Below are 8619 nucleotides of genomic sequence, written 5' to 3'. Positions count from 1 at the left end.
TCTGAGAGCGACACGTGAATATATGCTTGAACAAACCCTAGTGCGGTCGACAGCCCAAGAAACCCTCACACATGGACACGAACGCAGCAAGATAGGCAATGGAGTTTGGGGTAAAATGGTGGAGCTGTGCTCCGAAGAAATTCAGGAAGCCACGAAAGAAAACACTCGGCGGCAAGGAAAACCCGCGATCCACATGGGTGGCCAAAAGCACACACTCACCCTCTTCTGGCTGAGGCTGCCACTCCTTCCCCGGAAGCCTCGCAGCTCCGTGGGGGATCAAGCCCTCGTTGGCCATGTCGAGAATGTCATTCTCAGTGATGGTTGACTGGATCCAGTCTCCTTGGACCCAGCCTTTCGGCAGGCGGGATCTGGACGAGGACCCTCCGCGGCTGGTGGATCTCCCCTTCGCCTTCTCCAACGCTGACGCCTTCTTTGCACGCTCCAGCGCCGCCGTCTTCTCCTTGGCCATGGTCGCTGGCGAGATGCGCGAAGGGAAGTGGTGCGGGGGCGAGAGTGAGCACGGAGGAAGGAAGCAGAGAGAGGGGGAGAATGCTAAGGCGCAGCACAGAAATCCTCGCCGGGCACATTTATAAGGTCCCTTCCGAGTGGATGACAGGTGGGCCCGGTCGATCTAATCATATCTGGAACAGTTATGCAGACGGGATACGTGGCGAAAAAGGCGGCGCGGAGATCGAGGCATCCATGCCCCGTCCCATCCGAACGCCGCGGTCCGCCCCGCTTCGCGCGCGCCCCAAAATTTCGCATCCCGCGGAATCCGCGAGCAACAAATCAGTCTGTCAGGCGCGGTGTTTCCGGCGATCCGTCGCTCGGAGATCGTCGAAGCCTGAAAGATCACTCGACGCAAAAACAGAATGGATCAAGTCGACTGAAGGCAAGTTGTTTCCTGTCGACAAAGGGATTCTTTGGTCCAGAACAGCGCACATCCGGAGCACAAAGATTAATCGGAAACGACATCAACTCCTTCTTCACTCGAAGCCTCAATCCATTCGGGGGCTAATGATGGGGTTATGTACCTAGGGTAGGGTCATGGACCTGATCCAAGTAACTTACCCTAGGACATCCTTAGAAGAGGTCGCCTTCCAGTCGACCAAAGAGGATTCACTCGACTGGCCTGAAGGACTCGACCACGAAGACCCACTCGACCACCAGGAGGTCAAGAGGCACTCTGCACTGCAACGGCCTGTAATCAAGTAGACTTTATGATAGTAAAGGCCTTTATGTGGGGCGTTACCAGTAATGCCCCAGACTTAACTCACCTTAAACCCTCTCCTACGTGGGCTGGCTGGGGTCCTGGCGCACTCTATATAAGCCACCCCCCTCCACAGGTAGAAGGGTTCGGCACCTTGTAATTCATACATTCATAATCCACTCGACCGCCTCCGGGCTCCGAGACGTAGGGCTGTTACTTCTTCCGAGAAGGGCCTGAACTCGTACATCCTTTGTGCTTACAACCTCTCCATAGCTAGGACCTTGCCTCTCCATACCTACCCCCCACTCTACTGTCAGGCTTAGAACCACGACACTCGACGCTCCACTTCCGGCTACTACGTCTACCTCGGGCCCTCTCTGATTTCGTGGTCGTCTAAACGACAACCCACGGTCTCACGATCGAGCGCCGAGGCTGAGTACAGGGCAGTGGCCAACGCCGTCGCAGAGTGCTCTTGGCTACGACAGCTACTTCAGGAGTTGCTATGTGAGGTCATCAAGGCTACGCTTGTCTACTGCGACAACGTCTCCGCAGTGTACCTCGCTGCCAACCCCGTCCATCATCGACGGACGAAGCATATTGAGCTCTACATTCACTTCGTCAGGGAGCACATCGCACTTGGTCGTCTTCGAGTTCTACATGTGCCCACCGATCAGCAGTTCGCCGATGTCATGACGAAGGGACTACCCACCTCGATGTTCGAGGGCCTTCGGTCCAGTCTCTGCGTCACCGGCGACGCTTCAACTGCAGGAGGTGTTGAACGCGTGTACATGTACGTAGGTCTGAGTTTTATATGCCACACCTGTAGTGTCTCTCTCCCTCTGTATTTACTTGTATCTTGAGAGACAAGACACCGGTCGCACCCTTTATACCTATATATATGTGCCTAATGCACAATCAATTAATTATCGATGCACCAAATCATTCTCTACAGTTCTCTTATGTGTCGTAGTACTTATTTACCAGCTGCCGCAGCACGCGGCAGGTGCCTTTCACAGCAGAACTCTGCCTGCGGCTTTACGCTTTCCAGGACAACCAACTACTATATAACGGAAGTAACGGTTACGAGCTAAAGGCTGAAAAGAGCTGGTGCCACAAGTTTGGTTCGCCGCTCGCCAGCCGATGTTACGTAGCTTGGTTGGGAAGTCTGTGCGGGCCACTGCTGAATCTGTACTAACCAATAGCTTGCGTACTTTCTACAACGCGGACGGTGCCAAGCTACCCCTTTCAAACTTCTTTGACCCATAATAATTACTTAATTTGAATGTAACTTAGTCAGTACTCCACCTGTTCTTAAACATAAATATTTTGTAAAATTCATACATTTTATGTTTGGCCTAGTTTATAGAAAACCACATTAACATATTATACTCCCTCCGTTTCTTAATATACAACGTTTTGGTAGTTCAAACAGCATATACTTAGGAACGGGGGGAGTACAATACCAAACAAATAAGCATGAAAATATATGTTCTATGATGAACGTAATTACATCATAGTTACGAACATTTCTCTATAAACATGATAAAACATAGAGGAGTTTTTTTTTCAAAAATTAATACACCTTATATTATGGTACTAAACTACTCCCTCCATTTCATAATATACGAGGTTATCGTAACCAATATAACAACATCTTATATAGTACAACCTTTGTATCTAAATATAAGACGTTTTTAGACTAAACTAGCCTACAAAAATGTTTTATATTTTTATATGGAGAGAGTAGGACGGAGGGTGTAGTAATAAATTTAGGACCAGGTACCGAACATTTGGTACTAGCATATGGCAACTCGGAATGTTTTTGATGACAAGCTCAGTGACGCAAGGATGACAACTTTATTTGCCAAGCATGGCAAGTTTCATGCTTCGGTTTAGTTTTGACACAAACTTGCCGTGTGTCACTGAAAATTGCCATCCTTACGTTACTGGAATCGTGATTGAAAAATGTCAGGGCTAGAGTAGCACGCATTTGACATGTGGCATTTATCATTTAGGTAAATCTATAATTGTTTTATATAGGGTGCGGCGTGAACTTAATATGTCATTTGCTGGTCGACAAAACAGAATCATTGTGAATATTGATTGAGAAATGAATGGTTAAGCATCAACATCTTTCTCTACACCATCACAAAAAGAAGGAAATCATCTTTATCAACTATACATTATCCACTGCTACCTAATTAGCGACTATATGTATGTTGAATTTCTCACAAATGCATCTAGATATCGGTATAGAGTCGTACATGTTTGTATTTGTGTGGTACTATCAATCTCTCATTTACCCCAATTATCTTGCACTTCATCCGTCCTATAATATAAGAATTTTTTCTAGTTGTTTTAGCTTCAAAACATTATTATATTATGGGACTGAGGGAGCATCACATTTTTTTTCTTAACGCAATTGAGACACTCGTGCATCTACATGTACAAATAACGTTGGCTTTGTATTCCGGCAACAAAAGAAATGGTTATAGTACACAATAGTGCAATGATGTTAGCGTAGCACGCGCAGTGTGGCTGCAGCGGCTGCTCAATTATCTAGTGCATTAGTGCATGTCTTGTGTAAGGGCATCTCCAGCCACGTTCCCAGGAAGGCCTCCTCAAGCATTTTTTTTACACCGGTGTCGAAAAATGGCTCAGTCGCGTTTCCAGGAGCCCGATTTTCGCTGACCTGGGCCGAAAACAGTGCCGGCGGACCCAAGCCGAACCCGACGCGCTGGGGGGCGCCGGGGCAAACTGTTTTGGCGCGAAAAAGCCGCGGGCCAGCCGAGTCAGGGACACGGCGGCTCGTCTTTCCCCCAACTGCCTCGGTTCCCGCGGGGAATCAATGGCAATACTGCCGCCGGTCAGCCTTGTCATTGATTCCTCACGGGCGGCGCGTCTCGGGACGGCGCGCCGACGCCTCCCCTCCCTCGCGCGCGTACACACGGCGCGGAGCGGCTATAAAAGCCGGCGGTTCTCGCCGGTGCCCACACCAGACTCGCCCCTCGCCGCCGCCCAGCCTCTCTCTCTCCGTCTCCGTCTTCCTCTCCCGAGCGCCACCGGCAGCCCTTCTCTCTCCCTCTCTACCACCGCCGAGCCCGTCGCCATGGCAGAGCGCTTCCCCGGAGACGAGGCGGCGGCGAACGGCTTCGGCCGGCGTTCGCTCCGCGAACAGGAGTCCTGGCTCCTGTTCCAGGCGAACATCCCGGCGCCGTCGGACATGCGCGCCGGGCCGACGGGGTGGCGGCTCAGCGACGGGGGAGTGCACGTTCCCCCGTTACTCGACGCCGTGGCGAAGCCCACGTACTTCGCCGAGGAGGTCGAGGTCGCGCGCGCCTCCCTGACCGACGACGAGCGCTCCCTCTCCCAGTACGCCGGCGGCAATCAGGCGGCTTGGGCGGCGTACTTTCAGCACCGCCAGCAGCAGCGCCTAGCCTCCACCAACGACGCGCCGGTGGTTGGCGGCGTGAAGAACAGCATGGGGCGCCACCTGTGGTGGGGCGTCCCGGGCCGCACGCTAGAGGGCGTGCTGACGCACCTCGACGGCGGCAACAACCCGCCGTTGACCTATCCCGCGACGGGGGCCGCCCCGTCGCAACCCCGACGCGCATGGGCGCCAAGGAGGTTCGTCTCCTCCTCGTCTTCCTCCTCTCGCTCATCTTCCCACTCCTCCGGTTCTCCGGCGCTTCTCGGCGTCAAGGCCGAGCCCGCGGCGGAGATGCCAATCGGTCGGCGCACTCGCAGCGTCGGCGTGGGCATCAACGAGGGCGGCCGGCGCGCCCCCTCCTCGTCGGCTCCTCCGCGCTTCGTCAAGCCGAAGATGGAGCCAGGGCTGGCGCCGGTGAAGACGGAGTCGGGGCTGGCGCCGGTGGAGGCGGACGACGACGACGCAACCCTAGAATGGGCGCGCCAGGACTCCATTGAGATGGAGAAGGCGCGCCGGGAGAAGGAGAAGGAGCGCTAGCGCGCCGCCCTGCGCCGCTTCGAGGAGCGCCGACGCGGCCGTGTTGAAGACGGGGTCGTCGTCTTATGCGACAGCGACGACGACGTGCCGCCGCCAGTCCGCCATGGTGACGCCGGGCGGGGGTCCAGCAGGGGCGCCCGAGTCAAGGAGAAGGTCGACGACGACGATGGCGCCGACGGCGACAACGACTTCAGCCCTTTTCTTTTTTAGATTAGGTTAAAATGTAATGAAAATGCGTGAATTTCACCGAAATTTGTCATGTTTGGCCGAAATTTAACTAGTTTTTATCATAACTTCGTCGAACGGTCCTTTTTTTTAATACGCGCCTGGAGCCGGCCCTGGGGGCCGACGGCTGGGGACCGACTCGCCCCAGGGCCATTTTTTGCGCCGGCTCACCCCCGGCGACGCTTTTAGACGCCCCCTGAAGGGCCAACGGCTGAAGATGCCCTAAGCAGTTTGGTGATGGAGCCCCATCGGGTTGGATCCGTGTTGCATTCACCTACATGCACGCTTTATTCATCCAGACACAAACATGATAGGTATGCGTGCGCAAGTACAACGATCCGTCGGCACTGAGCGTGCAATCAACGGCCCACTGACGTTTAATTCCGATGTTTTCATCAATGCTCGACCACGACCTGACGTACTATCTCTGTCCTAGTTCATTGGTCTTTCAGTATTTTGTGTCAAATTTTGACCATGAATTTAATTAATGAAATGCTAATGCATATCACAAAAAATAGTATTATTGAAAACTATGTTCACATACAAATCTAACGATATATTTTTTTATGACATGCATCAACATCTTGTCTGTTAAATCTATAGTCAAATTTTAACACAAAATACGAAAAGGAACAATAAACCAAAACGGAGGTAGTAGAGTCCATACAACGACCTGAACTGAAGGCCGCATACCGGTACGTGTGGTGCACGTCTGCCTTGTATCCTCTAGAAGGAGCAGCAGAAGTGCAAATAGAGTTTTCAGATATGAAATGCAAATAGATCTACGACGGGACATGCATATCCATTTTGTGTAACATACTCTGAGGCTGAGGGGTGTTGGAGACATCTGCATTTTCCACGGATTGAGCTAGAGAGCTCTATAATCGCACTATTCATATCTTCTCCTAACATCCGGACGGATGATCCGTTCATTGTCCGGATATAAGAGAGATGAAAAAAGCAATCCAACCGGACTCTTACTTTGTTTCCATATGATTGGGTTATCCGCAAATCCCCATATCAACATCATATATGGGAGGATATGGCGATGACAGGCATGTCAGGGCAGTTCTTCATGTAGAATGCGCCCCACACTGGACCATCTTTTTTTTCTATCTTCGTCATCATCAATCACATGCATTTGACTGGATAATTTGAAAACAAAGTATTAAGTAGAAACATGGTTGCATACATTTACAAATAGAGACTTAAAATGAATGAGCCCGGGCACTGACCAGGTGCGCCCACAAATGTTTTTATAGTTGAAATTAGACAATCCTAGTTGTAGATGCTTTTAGATGCAGTTTATTTGAGCGCGCGGTTGAAAAGCCCTCGCAGCATTCCTACCTTCATTACAAATTAAATTAAGAGCCGAACATGTATAGATAGAGAGAATCACCACGAGACAAAAATATATATCACATTAGGGATTCGCATGCCATCCCTTTTCAAGAGGTTGAACGAGCAAACAGACAAATACTAATTAAATAAGTACACTCTCTGTAACTTAATATAAAACATTTTTTGATACTACACTAGTGTCAAAAACAACTTACACTAAGGCTCTGTTCGGAAGCTCTCCAGCTTCAGCAAATCCACAACTTCAGCTTCATGCGCCAGCTTCCAACTTCTCGCGAGGAGCTGCGCGCGTTCAGAGGGTGTAGCCGGCTTCTCCAACGCTGCATGGGCTGCTCTGTATTACTTTTTTTAGCTTTGCATGGGCTAGCACTTCTGGCTGGTTCGTACAACAGCTCGGGAGAAAATGAATCGAATCGGTACCAACTTAGCGGTGGCAATCCCTACGTAATTTGGACGAACTCCACGGTTTGGGCTTCGCGGAGCTGAACTTCCCTCGCTCCACCGATTTGCGCTAAGGTGAGTCCCCGTTTTGTGGAGCTGGCTCCATGGAGCCGAGGCGTTCGGCCCAGCTCCTCACATGGAGCCGGCGGAGCGTGGAGCTGGAGAGCTTCCGAACGGCTCATAAGTTAAAGAGGGAGTAGCATTGTGTTTCCTTTTCTCAGACTTGATATTGCAGCAGATTGCAAATTATGGCATTGGATTCCATGTGTTGTGGCCTTTGATTCCATGTGTTATAGCCTCCGTTTTTTACTAGCTTGGTCACAAACATGTGCACAACTGGTACTTGCATTAATAAAATCAGGATAGGTTCAGGAGTGACTGAATTTTTAGGGTATTTGCTTAAACTAATGTCTTGGACAGGTTCTCAATGTTGTGAGAGATTTGTTGTTATCATGTTATAACTTGTACAATTCTATTTCTCAAGTCCAATTCCATATCTAATGAATTTTCATGTTCACATGAACACAATCCACATGAAAACATGATGATCTCTCTGGACACATGGTGCTAACATGTCTCTTTACCATCCTTATAGTTATGATGTCAATAAACCAATTTTCATATGGAATATAGGCATGCCATGTTGGAGTTGTTCTGGTAAAAGAAATTCTTTGAGGCACAATTGGAGCCATTGAAGGCACTAAATGCATACTCTTCTTTTATGCAGCTTATGTTACTAACTAGACTGATGCTTTTTTGAACTTAAATAGAGGGATGTTGACACTAATAGTCCTTGCTTTATTATTTCCATGTGTATTGGAATGGTTTAAATTTCTTTCACCGGAACTGTATTGTAATAAGCTCAAATTATATTGCTTAACTGCATGTTATTAACATCATCTATGTGTGTGTCACTCCATGAAGTCGACGTTGGTGAAACGTAAGTCACGGCCGGGCATAAAGTCGATGAGAGCATAGAACGTTGTGGGCATCACGACACCATTTAACTGCCAAACACATTAATGACGTGTTTGGTTGCATGCATCTATTTTTGCCACTTTGCATACTTATCCCAGTTGAGCCAATTGAGCAAATGCAAGATAAAAACATCATATATATATATATATATATATATATATATATATATATATATATATATATATATATATATATATATATATATATATATATATATATATATATATATATATATATATATATATATCGTTTGCTTGCCTGCATACCCCAGCCTGGCTGCGAAGAAACACAAGTCATGTTGTTCGGTAGCGGGCTTGTTTAGGCAGAAACGTGAGTTAGACTGTTTGGTTAGATGCAACACATGTTGTATGATAATCTCCTTTCAGAGTGGTGAGCTTACCGGCACTTTAGCAAGCACAACATAGATAGCACAAGTTCA

The sequence above is a fragment of the Triticum dicoccoides genome, chromosome 5A, assembly GCF_002162155.2.
Source record: "Triticum dicoccoides isolate Atlit2015 ecotype Zavitan chromosome 5A, WEW_v2.0, whole genome shotgun sequence".
Lineage (NCBI taxonomy): Eukaryota > Viridiplantae > Streptophyta > Magnoliopsida > Poales > Poaceae > Triticum > Triticum dicoccoides.
The sequence above is the reverse complement of the archived record's forward strand: the minus strand, read 5'-3'. Positions refer to the sequence as shown.